Source organism: Montipora foliosa, chromosome 11, assembly GCF_036669935.1.
Source record: "Montipora foliosa isolate CH-2021 chromosome 11, ASM3666993v2, whole genome shotgun sequence".
In the NCBI taxonomy this organism is placed as follows: domain Eukaryota; kingdom Metazoa; phylum Cnidaria; class Anthozoa; order Scleractinia; family Acroporidae; genus Montipora; species Montipora foliosa.
In genome coordinates, this window is record NC_090879.1 from 28,354,440 (window position 1) to 28,369,842 (window position 15,403).

At 41.4% G+C, this 15,403-nt stretch overlaps 1 long non-coding RNA gene across 16 annotated transcripts; it reads right to left on the reverse strand.

Annotated features, from left to right (window-relative positions):
• Positions 1-439: 439 nt before the first annotated feature.
• LOC137977537 (uncharacterized) lies at positions 440-15,088 on the reverse strand. Of its 16 annotated transcripts, none has more exons than XR_011117823.1 (11): positions 14,767-15,088; positions 14,510-14,595; positions 12,962-13,630; positions 11,410-12,078; positions 9,857-10,525; positions 8,306-8,974; positions 6,754-7,422; positions 5,202-5,870; positions 3,648-4,316; positions 2,097-2,777; positions 440-1,224 (listed from the first exon to the last, which is right to left on the reverse strand). It is a non-coding gene; the product is annotated as an uncharacterized lncRNA (long non-coding RNA). The 16 variants fall into 16 exon arrangements; XR_011117826.1 differs by having other exon boundaries at positions 12,962-13,047; positions 13,219-13,630; positions 14,510-15,088; XR_011117829.1 differs by having other exon boundaries at positions 11,410-11,495; positions 11,667-12,078; positions 14,510-15,088.
• Positions 15,089-15,403: the final 315 nt, after the last annotated feature.

Genomic DNA, 15,403 nt, shown 5'->3' on the forward strand with positions numbered 1-15,403 from the left:
GCCCTTGTCAATATAGCGTAAGAATTAGATGGCTTATATATTCCGAAGAAAGAAAGATAATTTTATCTGTCTTATGGTAAGTACTGGAGTCGCAGATTACAAAGTGTGCGCATGCGCCCTCCTAAAGGTAACATACATACAGTCATAAGCTTTTTCCGAATAACTACAGGAGCTAATATCTTTGAGACATTACCTTTACAGCTAAAATACATAGCATATACAGATACCTACTAAATACATAATATTTAAAGATATATTCATTAAAAAGAAAAGCCGCTCTACAAAATGCGGCCCTGGATTCTCTTTTAAAACCAGTAAACTCATAGGTACGGATAAAATCAGGTAGCGCATTCCGCAACTTAGCTGATACGTAAGAAAAAAGAGAACTAAGACCATAACTGGTTGTTCCAGGTTTATTGAGGAACAGAATGTAATTTTCGCGAAGATCATGCATAAGAAGGGGACGGGAGAGACAACGTATTTTTCATATAAGCAGAAAAACCCTTTTTTTCAAAAAAAAAAAACAAAAACAATACCACATACTTTTATCAAGTAATACGAGGAAATTTTGAATGCGCTTATTGCATAGAGATATCGAGCTTGACTTTCGTAGTAAGAGGACAGGTAATCTGCAAATATAAATATAGTTATTCTCTTATTTACATTATTTTACTGTTTCTTTGACACGAGAATTACAGCGAAATGAAAGCACAACTTTGTCGCGAATTTTCTATGATAAAAACTTGTTCAGAAATCCAAAATCTACGTTAACAGCACACACCAGGCCTACTCCTGAGTACCTGGCTAGAAATCATTTCCTCTGGCCGCGCTTCAGCCATTGGATGAGGGCCAGTCTCGTGCTTCTTAAGTTGCCTCGCTCATGCCCAAAAAGAATTCTGGGTAATTCTGCCATTCCATGACAAGGGAAGACTCCCGATTCTCCTTTCACAGTTTTTTTCATAAGTGTCGGGCCACCCAGTCCTACCAGCAAAATAACGCATCGATTGAAGGTTTTAGCTTTCAAAACTTGCCCAGATGGTGTCAGTAGGTCCTGGAATTCGTCCACAGAAAGGCCAGAGAGACAACTTCACTCGTGAACCGCCATGTTTACAACAGAGCACTTTAGGCGTCCCAGTCTGCATGAAACCATCTCTCGCCTCTGTCTCAGACAAGACCAGACACGCACGGTTCTTACGTTACGTACGTTTATGCCTATAAAATCAACTGAAATGTCAATTATTAGTAGAAAAAAAGAAAAAAAAACCAGCATGTTATTTTTTTTTTGGTAGGCTAGGTATCGAAGAGCAAAAACATTTGCGCATGCGCTGACGGAATGTTTGAACAAGAGAGAAAAACGCAGTACCTCCAGACACCGGCGCTGGAGCGTCGTACCAAACGAGTCATCCCGGGATTTCGGCCCGTGCGATCGCTTTTGGACGCAGTTGGCCCTTCGCTGCTTTCTGCTACCGACCTTGCCTCCCGGTACGGCATTGAGGGAGAGATATGTCGGCCCCTAAACCATATGTGACAAATCCCACGCCTACTCACAGCTCCAAACCGCCCTTGTCAATATAGCGTAAGAATTAGATGGCTTATATATTCAGAGAAAAGTCATTTTATCTGTCATATGGTAAGCACTGGAGTCGCAGATTACAAAGTGTGCGCATGCGCCCTCCTAAAGGTAACATACATACAGTCATAAGCTTTTTCCGAATAACTACAGGAGCTAATATCTTTGAGACATTACCTTTACAGCTAAAATACATAGCATATACAGATACCTACTAAATACATAATATTTAAAGATATATTCATTAAAAAGAAAAGCCGCTCTACAAAATGCGGCCCTGGATTCTCTTTTAAAACCAGTAAACTCATAGGTACGGATAAAATCAGGTAGCGCATTCCGCAACTTAGCTGATACGTAAGAAAAAAGAGAACTAAGACCATAACTGGTTGTTCCAGGTTTATTGAGGAACAGAATGTAATTTTCGCGAAGATCATGCATAAGAAGGGGACGGGAGAGACAACGTATTTTTCATATAAGCAGAAAAACCCTTTTTTTCAAAAAAAAAAACAAAAACAATACCACATACTTTTATCAAGTAATACGAGGAAATTTTGAATGCGCTTATTGCATAGAGATGTCGAGCTTGACTTTCGTAGTAAGAGGACAGGTAATCTGCAAATATAAATATAGTTATTCTCTTATTTACATTATTTTACTGTTTCTTTGACACGAGAATTACAGCGAAATGAAAGCACAACTTTGTCGCGAATTTTCTATGATAAAAACTTGTTCAGAAATCCAAAATCTACGTTAACAGCACACACCAGGCCTACTCCTGAGTACCTGGCTAGAAATCATTTCCTCTGGCCGCGCTTCAGCCATTGGATGAGGGCCAGTCTCGTGCTTCTTAAGTTGCCTCGCTCATGCCCAAAAAGAATTCTGGGTAATTCTGCCATTCCATGACAAGGGAAGACTCCCGATTCTCCTTTCACAGTTTTTTTCATAAGTGTCGGGCCACCCAGTCCTACCAGCAAAATAACGCATCGATTGAAGGTTTTAGCTTTCAAAACTTGCCCAGATGGTGTCAGTAGGTCCTGGAATTCGTCCACAGAAAGGCCAGAGAGACAACTTCACTCGTGAACCGCCATGTTTACAACAGAGCACTTTAGGCGTCCCAGTCTGCATGAAACCATCTCTCGCCTCTGTCTCAGACAAGACCAGACACGCACGGTTCTTACGTTACGTACGTTTATGCCTATAAAATCAACTGAAATGTCAATTATTAGTAGAAAAAAAGAAAAAAAAACCAGCATGTTATTTTTTTTTGGTAGGCTAGGTATCGAAGAGCAAAAACATTTGCGCATGCGCTGACGGAATGTTTGAACAAGAGAGAAAAACGCAGTACCTCCAGACACCGGCGCTGGAGCGTCGTACCAAACGAGTCATCCCGGGATTTCGGCCCGTGCGATCGCTTTTGGACGCAGTTGGCCCTTCGCTGCTTTCTGCTACCGACCTTGCCTCCCGGTACGGCATTGAGGGAGAGATATGTCGGCCCCTAAACCATATGTGACAAATCCCACGCCTACTCACAGCTCCAAACCGCCCTTGTCAATATAGCGTAAGAATTAGATGGCTTATATATTCAGAGAAAAGTCATTTTATCTGTCATATGGTAAGCACTGGAGTCGCAGATTACAAAGTGTGCGCATGCGCCCTCCTAAAGGTAACATACATACAGTCATAAGCTTTTTCCGAATAACTACAGGAGCTAATATCTTTGAGACATTACCTTTACAGCTAAAATACATAGCATATACAGATACCTACTAAATACATAATATTTAAAGATATATTCATTAAAAAGAAAAGCCGCTCTACAAAATGCGGCCCTGGATTCTCTTTTAAAACCAGTAAACTCATAGGTACGGATAAAATCAGGTAGCGCATTCCGCAACTTAGCTGATACGTAAGAAAAAAGAGAACTAAGACCATAACTGGTTGTTCCAGGTTTATTGAGGAACAGAATGTAATTTTCGCGAAGATCATGCATAAGAAGGGGACGGGAGAGACAACGTATTTTTCATATAAGCAGAAAAACCCTTTTTTCAAAAAAAAAAACAAAAACAATACCACATACTTTTATCAAGTAATACGAGGAAATTTTGAATGCGCTTATTGCATAGAGATGTCGAGCTTGACTTTCGTAGTAAGAGGACAGGTAATCTGCAAATATAAATATAGTTATTCTCTTATTTACATTATTTTACTGTTTCTTTGACACGAGAATTACAGCGAAATGAAAGCACAACTTTGTCGCGAATTTTCTATGATAAAAACTTGTTCAGAAATCCAAAATCTACGTTAACAGCACACACCAGGCCTACTCCTGAGTACCTGGCTAGAAATCATTTCCTCTGGCCGCGCTTCAGCCATTGGATGAGGGCCAGTCTCGTGCTTCTTAAGTTGCCTCGCTCATGCCCAAAAAGAATTCTGGGTAATTCTGCCATTCCATGACAAGGGAAGACTCCCGATTCTCCTTTCACAGTTTTTTTCATAAGTGTCGGGCCACCCAGTCCTACCAGCAAAATAACGCATCGATTGAAGGTTTTAGCTTTCAAAACTTGCCCAGATGGTGTCAGTAGGTCCTGGAATTCGTCCACAGAAAGGCCAGAGAGACAACTTCACTCGTGAACCGCCATGTTTACAACAGAGCACTTTAGGCGTCCCAGTCTGCATGAAACCATCTCTCGCCTCTGTCTCAGACAAGACCAGACACGCACGGTTCTTACGTTACGTACGTTTATGCCTATATAATCAACTGAAATGTCAATTATTAGTAGAAAAAAAGAAAAAAAAACCAGCATGTTATTTTTTTTTTTGGTAGGCTAGGTATCGAAGAGCAAAAACATTTGCGCATGCGCTGACGGAATGTTTGAACAAGAGAGAAAAACGCAGTACCTCCAGACACCGGCGCTGGAGCGTCGTACCAAACGAGTCATCCCGGGATTTCGGCCCGTGCGATCGCTTTTGGACGCAGTTGGCCCTTCGCTGCTTTCTGCTACCGACCTTGCCTCCCGGTACGGCATTGAGGGAGAGATATGTCGGCCCCTAAACCATATGTGACAAATCCCACGCCTACTCACAGCTCCAAACCGCCCTTGTCAATATAGCGTAAGAATTAGATGGCTTATATATTCAGAGAAAAGTCATTTTATCTGTCATATGGTAAGCACTGGAGTCGCAGATTACAAAGTGTGCGCATGCGCCCTCCTAAAGGTAACATACATACAGTCATAAGCTTTTTCCGAATAACTACAGGAGCTAATATCTTTGAGACATTACCTTTACAGCTAAAATACATAGCATATACAGATACCTACTAAATACATAATATTTAAAGATATATTCATTAAAAAGAAAAGCCGCTCTACAAAATGCGGCCCTGGATTCTCTTTTAAAACCAGTAAACTCATAGGTACGGATAAAATCAGGTAGCGCATTCCGCAACTTAGCTGATACGTAAGAAAAAAGAGAACTAAGACCATAACTGGTTGTTCCAGGTTTATTGAGGAACAGAATGTAATTTTCGCGAAGATCATGCATAAGAAGGGGACGGGAGAGACAACGTATTTTTCATATAAGCAGAAAAACCCTTTTTTTCAAAAAAAAAAACAAAAACAATACCACATACTTTTATCAAGTAATACGAGGAAATTTTGAATGCGCTTATTGCATAGAGATGTCGAGCTTGACTTTCGTAGTAAGAGGACAGGTAATCTGCAAATATAAATATAGTTATTCTCTTATTTACATTATTTTACTGTTTCTTTGACACGAGAATTACAGCGAAATGAAAGCACAACTTTGTCGCGAATTTTCTATGATAAAAACTTGTTCAGAAATCCAAAATCTACGTTAACAGCACACACCAGGCCTACTCCTGAGTACCTGGCTAGAAATCATTTCCTCTGGCCGCGCTTCAGCCATTGGATGAGGGCCAGTCTCGTGCTTCTTAAGTTGCCTCGCTCATGCCCAAAAAGAATTCTGGGTAATTCTGCCATTCCATGACAAGGGAAGACTCCCGATTCTCCTTTCACAGTTTTTTTCATAAGTGTCGGGCCACCCAGTCCTACCAGCAAAATAACGCATCGATTGAAGGTTTTAGCTTTCAAAACTTGCCCAGATGGTGTCAGTAGGTCCTGGAATTCGTCCACAGAAAGGCCAGAGAGACAACTTCACTCGTGAACCGCCATGTTTACAACAGAGCACTTTAGGCGTCCCAGTCTGCATGAAACCATCTCTCGCCTCTGTCTCAGACAAGACCAGACACGCACGGTTCTTACGTTACGTACGTTTATGCCTATATAATCAACTGAAATGTCAATTATTAGTAGAAAAAAAGAAAAAAAAACCAGCATGTTATTTTTTTTTTGGTAGGCTAGGTATCGAAGAGCAAAAACATTTGCGCATGCGCTGACGGAATGTTTGAACAAGAGAGAAAAACGCAGTACCTCCAGACACCGGCGCTGGAGCGTCGTACCAAACGAGTCATCCCGGGATTTCGGCCCGTGCGATCGCTTTTGGACGCAGTTGGCCCTTCGCTGCTTTCTGCTACCGACCTTGCCTCCCGGTACGGCATTGAGGGAGAGATATGTCGGCCCCTAAACCATATGTGACAAATCCCACGCCTACTCACAGCTCCAAACCGCCCTTGTCAATATAGCGTAAGAATTAGATGGCTTATATATTCAGAGAAAAGTCATTTTATCTGTCATATGGTAAGCACTGGAGTCGCAGATTACAAAGTGTGCGCATGCGCCCTCCTAAAGGTAACATACATACAGTCATAAGCTTTTTCCGAATAACTACAGGAGCTAATATCTTTGAGACATTACCTTTACAGCTAAAATACATAGCATATACAGATACCTACTAAATACATAATATTTAAAGATATATTCATTAAAAAGAAAAGCCGCTCTACAAAATGCGGCCCTGGATTCTCTTTTAAAACCAGTAAACTCATAGGTACGGATAAAATCAGGTAGCGCATTCCGCAACTTAGCTGATACGTAAGAAAAAAGAGAACTAAGACCATAACTGGTTGTTCCAGGTTTATTGAGGAACAGAATGTAATTTTCGCGAAGATCATGCATAAGAAGGGGACGGGAGAGACAACGTATTTTTCATATAAGCAGAAAAACCCTTTTTTTCAAAAAAAAAACAAAAACAATACCACATACTTTTATCAAGTAATACGAGGAAATTTTGAATGCGCTTATTGCATAGAGATGTCGAGCTTGACTTTCGTAGTAAGAGGACAGGTAATCTGCAAATATAAATATAGTTATTCTCTTATTTACATTATTTTACTGTTTCTTTGACACGAGAATTACAGCGAAATGAAAGCACAACTTTGTCGCGAATTTTCTATGATAAAAACTTGTTCAGAAATCCAAAATCTACGTTAACAGCACACACCAGGCCTACTCCTGAGTACCTGGCTAGAAATCATTTCCTCTGGCCGCGCTTCAGCCATTGGATGAGGGCCAGTCTCGTGCTTCTTAAGTTGCCTCGCTCATGCCCAAAAAGAATTCTGGGTAATTCTGCCATTCCATGACAAGGGAAGACTCCCGATTCTCCTTTCACAGTTTTTTTCATAAGTGTCGGGCCACCCAGTCCTACCAGCAAAATAACGCATCGATTGAAGGTTTTAGCTTTCAAAACTTGCCCAGATGGTGTCAGTAGGTCCTGGAATTCGTCCACAGAAAGGCCAGAGAGACAACTTCACTCGTGAACCGCCATGTTTACAACAGAGCACTTTAGGCGTCCCAGTCTGCATGAAACCATCTCTCGCCTCTGTCTCAGACAAGACCAGACACGCACGGTTCTTACGTTACGTACGTTTATGCCTATATAATCAACTGAAATGTCAATTATTAGTAGAAAAAAAGAAAAAAAAACCAGCATGTTATTTTTTTTTGGTAGGCTAGGTATCGAAGAGCAAAAACATTTGCGCATGCGCTGACGGAATGTTTGAACAAGAGAGAAAAACGCAGTACCTCCAGACACCGGCGCTGGAGCGTCGTACCAAACGAGTCATCCCGGGATTTCGGCCCGTGCGATCGCTTTTGGACGCAGTTGGCCCTTCGCTGCTTTCTGCTACCGACCTTGCCTCCCGGTACGGCATTGAGGGAGAGATATGTCGGCCCCTAAACCATATGTGACAAATCCCACGCCTACTCACAGCTCCAAACCGCCCTTGTCAATATAGCGTAAGAATTAGATGGCTTATATATTCAGAGAAAAGTCATTTTATCTGTCATATGGTAAGCACTGGAGTCGCAGATTACAAAGTGTGCGCATGCGCCCTCCTAAAGGTAACATACATACAGTCATAAGCTTTTTCCGAATAACTACAGGAGCTAATATCTTTGAGACATTACCTTTACAGCTAAAATACATAGCATATACAGATACCTACTAAATACATAATATTTAAAGATATATTCATTAAAAAGAAAAGCCGCTCTACAAAATGCGGCCCTGGATTCTCTTTTAAAACCAGTAAACTCATAGGTACGGATAAAATCAGGTAGCGCATTCCGCAACTTAGCTGATACGTAAGAAAAAAGAGAACTAAGACCATAACTGGTTGTTCCAGGTTTATTGAGGAACAGAATGTAATTTTCGCGAAGATCATGCATAAGAAGGGGACGGGAGAGACAACGTATTTTTCATATAAGCAGAAAAACCCTTTTTTTCAAAAAAAAAAACAAAAACAATACCACATACTTTTATCAAGTAATACGAGGAAATTTTGAATGCGCTTATTGCATAGAGATGTCGAGCTTGACTTTCGTAGTAAGAGGACAGGTAATCTGCAAATATAAATATAGTTATTCTCTTATTTACATTATTTTACTGTTTCTTTGACACGAGAATTACAGCGAAATGAAAGCACAACTTTGTCGCGAATTTTCTATGATAAAAACTTGTTCAGAAATCCAAAATCTACGTTAACAGCACACACCAGGCCTACTCCTGAGTACCTGGCTAGAAATCATTTCCTCTGGCCGCGCTTCAGCCATTGGATGAGGGCCAGTCTCGTGCTTCTTAAGTTGCCTCGCTCATGCCCAAAAAGAATTCTGGGTAATTCTGCCATTCCATGACAAGGGAAGACTCCCGATTCTCCTTTCACAGTTTTTTTCATAAGTGTCGGGCCACCCAGTCCTACCAGCAAAATAACGCATCGATTGAAGGTTTTAGCTTTCAAAACTTGCCCAGATGGTGTCAGTAGGTCCTGGAATTCGTCCACAGAAAGGCCAGAGAGACAACTTCACTCGTGAACCGCCATGTTTACAACAGAGCACTTTAGGCGTCCCAGTCTGCATGAAACCATCTCTCGCCTCTGTCTCAGACAAGACCAGACACGCACGGTTCTTACGTTACGTACGTTTATGCCTATAAATCAACTGAAATGTCAATTATTAGTAGAAAAAAAGAAAAAAAAACCAGCATGTTATTTTTTTTTTGGTAGGCTAGGTATCGAAGAGCAAAAACATTTGCGCATGCGCTGACGGAATGTTTGAACAAGAGAGAAAAACGCAGTACCTCCAGACACCGGCGCTGGAGCGTCGTACCAAACGAGTCATCCCGGGATTTCGGCCCGTGCGATCGCTTTTGGACGCAGTTGGCCCTTCGCTGCTTTCTGCTACCGACCTTGCCTCCCGGTACGGCATTGAGGGAGAGATATGTCGGCCCCTAAACCATATGTGACAAATCCCACGCCTACTCACAGCTCCAAACCGCCCTTGTCAATATAGCGTAAGAATTAGATGGCTTATATATTCAGAGAAAAGTCATTTTATCTGTCATATGGTAAGCACTGGAGTCGCAGATTACAAAGTGTGCGCATGCGCCCTCCTAAAGGTAACATACATACAGTCATAAGCTTTTTCCGAATAACTACAGGAGCTAATATCTTTGAGACATTACCTTTACAGCTAAAATACATAGCATATACAGATACCTACTAAATACATAATATTTAAAGATATATTCATTAAAAAGAAAAGCCGCTCTACAAAATGCGGCCCTGGATTCTCTTTTAAAACCAGTAAACTCATAGGTACGGATAAAATCAGGTAGCGCATTCCGCAACTTAGCTGATACGTAAGAAAAAAGAGAACTAAGACCATAACTGGTTGTTCCAGGTTTATTGAGGAACAGAATGTAATTTTCGCGAAGATCATGCATAAGAAGGGGACGGGAGAGACAACGTATTTTTCATATAAGCAGAAAAACCCTTTTTTTCAAAAAAAAAACAAAAACAATACCACATACTTTTATCAAGTAATACGAGGAAATTTTGAATGCGCTTATTGCATAGAGATGTCGAGCTTGACTTTCGTAGTAAGAGGACAGGTAATCTGCAAATATAAATATAGTTATTCTCTTATTTACATTATTTTACTGTTTCTTTGACACGAGAATTACAGCGAAATGAAAGCACAACTTTGTCGCGAATTTTCTATGATAAAAACTTGTTCAGAAATCCAAAATCTACGTTAACAGCACACACCAGGCCTACTCCTGAGTACCTGGCTAGAAATCATTTCCTCTGGCCGCGCTTCAGCCATTGGATGAGGGCCAGTCTCGTGCTTCTTAAGTTGCCTCGCTCATGCCCAAAAAGAATTCTGGGTAATTCTGCCATTCCATGACAAGGGAAGACTCCCGATTCTCCTTTCACAGTTTTTTTCATAAGTGTCGGGCCACCCAGTCCTACCAGCAAAATAACGCATCGATTGAAGGTTTTAGCTTTCAAAACTTGCCCAGATGGTGTCAGTAGGTCCTGGAATTCGTCCACAGAAAGGCCAGAGAGACAACTTCACTCGTGAACCGCCATGTTTACAACAGAGCACTTTAGGCGTCCCAGTCTGCATGAAACCATCTCTCGCCTCTGTCTCAGACAAGACCAGACACGCACGGTTCTTACGTTACGTACGTTTATGCCTATATAATCAACTGAAATGTCAATTATTAGTAGAAAAAAAGAAAAAAAAACCAGCATGTTATTTTTTTTTTGTAAGGCTAGGTATCGAAGAGCAAAAACATTTGCGCATGCGCTGACGGAATGTTTGAACAAGAGAGAAAAACGCAGTACCTCCAGACACCGGCGCTGGAGCGTCGTACCAAACGAGTCATCCCGGGATTTCGGCCCGTGCGATCGCTTTTGGACGCAGTTGGCCCTTCGCTGCTTTCTGCTACCGACCTTGCCTCCCGGTACGGCATTGAGGGAGAGATATGTCGGCCCCTAAACCATATGTGACAAATCCCACGCCTACTCACAGCTCCAAACCGCCCTTGTCAATATAGCGTAAGAATTAGATGGCTTATATATTCAGAGAAAAGTCATTTTATCTGTCATATGGTAAGCACTGGAGTCGCAGATTACAAAGTGTGCGCATGCGCCCTCCTAAAGGTAACATACATACAGTCATAAGCTTTTTCCGAATAACTACAGGAGCTAATATCTTTGAGACATTACCTTTACAGCTAAAATACATAGCATATACAGATACCTACTAAATACATAATATTTAAAGATATATTCATTAAAAAGAAAAGCCGCTGTACAAAATGCGGCCCTGGATTCTCTTTTAAAACCAGTAAACTCATAGGTACGGATAAAATCAGGTAGCGCATTCCGCAACTTAGCTGATACGTAAGAAAAAAGAGAACTAAGACCATAACTGGTTGTTCCAGGTTTACTGAGGAACAGAATGTAATTTTCGCGAAGATCATGCATAAGAAGGGGACGGGAGAGACAACGTATTTTTCATATAAGCAGAAAAACCCTTTTTTTCAAAAAAAAAAACAAAAACAATACCACATACTTTTATCAAGTAATACGAGGAAATTTTGAATGCGCTTATTGCATAGAGATGTCGAGCTTGACTTTCGTAGTAAGAGGACAGGTAATCTGCAAATATAAATATAGTTATTCTCTTATTTACATTATTTTACTGTTTCTTTGACACGAGAATTACAGCGAAATGAAAGCACAACTTTGTCGCGAATTTTCTATGATAAAAACTTGTTCAGAAATCCAAAATCTACGTTAACAGCACACACCAGGCCTACTCCTGAGTACCTGGCTAGAAATCATTTCCTCTGGCCGCGCTTCAGCCATTGGATGAGGGCCAGTCTCGTGCTTCTTAAGTTGCCTCGCTCATGCCCAAAAAGAATTCTGGGTAATTCTGCCATTCCATGACAAGGGAAGACTCCCGATTCTCCTTTCACAGTTTTTTTCATAAGTGTCGGGCCACCCAGTCCTACCAGCAAAATAACGCATCGATTGAAGGTTTTAGCTTTCAAAACTTGCCCAGATGGTGTCAGTAGGTCCTGGAATTCGTCCACAGAAAGGCCAGAGAGACAACTTCACTCGTGAACCGCCATGTTTACAACAGAGCACTTTAGGCGTCCCAGTCTGCATGAAACCATCTCTCGCCTCTGTCTCAGACAAGACCAGACACGCACGGTTCTTACGTTACGTACGTTTATGCCTATATAATCAACTGAAATGTCAATTATTAGTAGAAAAAAATAAAAAAAAACCAGCATGTTATTTTTTTTTTGGTAGGCTAGGTATCGAAGAGCAAAAACATTTGCGCATGCGCTGACGGAATGTTTGAACAAGAGAGAAAAACGCAGTACCTCCAGACACCGGCGCTGGAGCGTCGTACCAAACGAGTCATCCCGGGATTTCGGCCCGTGCGATCGCTTTTGGACGCAGTTGGCCCTTCGCTGCTTTCTGCTACCGACCTTGCCTCCCGGTACGGCATTGAGGGAGAGATATGTCGGCCCCTAAACCATATGTGACAAATCCCACGCCTACTCACAGCTCCAAACCGCCCTTGTCAATATAGCGTAAGAATTAGATGGCTTATATATTCAGAGAAAAGTCATTTTATCTGTCATATGGTAAGCACTGGAGTCGCAGATTACAAAGTGTGCGCATGCGCCCTCCTAAAGGTAACATACATACAGTCATAAGCTTTTTCCGAATAACTACAGGAGCTAATATCTTTGAGACATTACCTTTACAGCTAAAATACATAGCATATACAGATACCTACTAAATACATAATATTTAAAGATATATTCATTAAAAAGAAAAGCCGCTGTACAAAATGCGGCCCTGGATTCTCTTTTAAAACCAGTAAACTCATAGGTACGGATAAAATCAGGTAGCGCATTCCGCAACTTAGCTGATACGTAAGAAAAAAGAGAACTAAGACCATAACTGGTTGTTCCAGGTTTACTGAGGAACAGAATGTAATTTTCGCGAAGATCATGCATAAGAAGGGGACGGGAGAGACAACGTATTTTTCATATAAGCAGAAAAACCCTTTTTTTCAAAAAAAAAACAAAAACAATACCACATACTTTTATCAAGTAATACGAGGAAATTTTGAATGCGCTTATTGCATAGAGATGTCGAGCTTGACTTTCGTAGTAAGAGGACAGGTAATCTGCAAATATAAATATAGTTATTCTCTTATTTACATTATTTTACTGTTTCTTTGACACGAGAATTACAGCGAAATGAAAGCACAACTTTGTCGCGAATTTTCTATGATAAAAACTTGTTCAGAAATCCAAAATCTACGTTAACAGCACACACCAGGCCTACTCCTGAGTACCTGGCTAGAAATCATTTCCTCTGGCCGCGCTTCAGCCATTGGATGAGGGCCAGTCTCGTGCTTCTTAAGTTGCCTCGCTCATGCCCAAAAAGAATTCTGGGTAATTCTGCCATTCCATGACAAGGGAAGACTCCCGATTCTCCTTTCACAGTTTTTTTCATAAGTGTCGGGCCACCCAGTCCTACCAGCAAAATAACGCATCGATTGAAGGTTTTAGCTTTCAAAACTTGCCCAGATGGTGTCAGTAGGTCCTGGAATTCGTCCACAGAAAGGCCAGAGAGACAACTTCACTCGTGAACCGCCATGTTTACAACAGAGCACTTTAGGCGTCCCAGTCTGCATGAAACCATCTCTCGCCTCTGTCTCAGACAAGACCAGACACGCACGGTTCTTACGTTACGTACGTTTATGCCTATATAATCAACTGAAATGTCAATTATTAGTAGAAAAAAAGAAAAAAAACCAGCATGTTATTTTTTTTTGGTAGGCTAGGTATCGAAGAGCAAAAACATTTGCGCATGCGCTGACGGAATGTTTGAACAAGAGAGAAAAACGCAGTACCTCCAGACACCGGCGCTGGAGCGTCGTACCAAACGAGTCATCCCGGGATTTCGGCCCGTGCGATCGCTTTTGGACGCAGTTGGCCCTTCGCTGCTTTCTGCTACCGACCTTGCCTCCCGGTACGGCATTGAGGGAGAGATATGTCGGCCCCTAAACCATATGTGACAAATCCCACGCCTACTCACAGCTCCAAACCGCCCTTGTCAATATAGCGTAAGAATTAGATGGCTTATATATTCAGAGAAAAGTCATTTTATCTGTCATATGGTAAGCACTGGAGTCGCAGATTACAAAGTGTGCGCATGCGCCCTCCTAAAGGTAACATACATACAGTCATAAGCTTTTTCCGAATAACTACAGGAGCTAATATCTTTGAGACATTACCTTTACAGCTAAAATACATAGCATATACAGATACCTACTAATACATAATATTTAAAGATATATTCATTAAAAGAAAAGCCGCTGTACAAAATGCGGCCCTGGATTCTCTTTTAAAACAGTAAACTCATAGGTACGGATAAAATCAGGTAGCGCATTCCGCAACTTAGCTGATACGTAAGAAAAAAGAGAACTAAGACCATAACTGGTTGTTCCAGGTTTACTGAGGAACAGAATGTAATTTTCGCGAAGATCATGCATAAGAAGGGGACGGGAGAGACAACGTATTTTTCATATAAGCAGAAAAACCCTTTTTTTTCAAAAAAAAAAACAAAACAATACCACATACTTTTATCAAGTAATACGAGGAAATTTTGAATGCGCTTATTGCATAGAGATGTCGAGCTTGACTTTCGTAGTAAGAGGACAGGTAATCTGCAAATATAAATATAGTTATTCTCTTATTTACATTATTTTACTGTTTCTTTGACACGAGAATTACAGCGAAATGAAAGCACAACTTTGTCGCGAATTTTCTATGATAAAAACTTGTTCAGAAATCCAAAATCTACGTTAACAGCACACACCAGGCCTACTCCTGAGTACCTGGCTAGAAATCATTTCCTCTGGCCGCGCTTCAGCCATTGGATGAGGGCCAGTCTCGTGCTTCTTAAGTTGCCTCGCTCATGCCCAAAAAGAATTCTGGGTAATTCTGCCATTCCATGACAAGGGAAGACTCCCGATTCTCCTTTCACAGTTTTTTTCATAAGTGTCGGGCCACCCAGTCCTACCAGCAAAATAACGCATCGATTGAAGGTTTTAGCTTTCAAAACTTGCCCAGATGGTGTGAGTAGGTCCTGGAATTCGTCCACAGAAAGGCCAGAGAGACAACTTCACTCGTGAACCGCCATGTTTACAACAGAGCACTTTAGGCGTCCCAGTCTGCATGAAACCATCTCTCGCCTCTGTCTCAGACAAGACCAGACACGCACGGTTCTTACGTTACGTACGTTTATGCCTATATAATCAACTGAAATGTCAATTATTAGTAGAAAAAAAGAAAAAAAAACCAGCATGTTATTTTTTTTTTGGTAGGCTAGGTATCGAAGAGCAAAAACATTTGCGCATGCGCTGACGGAATGTTTGAACAAGAGAGAAAACGCAGTACCTCCAGACACCGGCGCTGGAGCGTCGTACCAAACGAGTCATCCCGGGATTTCGGCCCGTGCGATCGCTTTTGGAC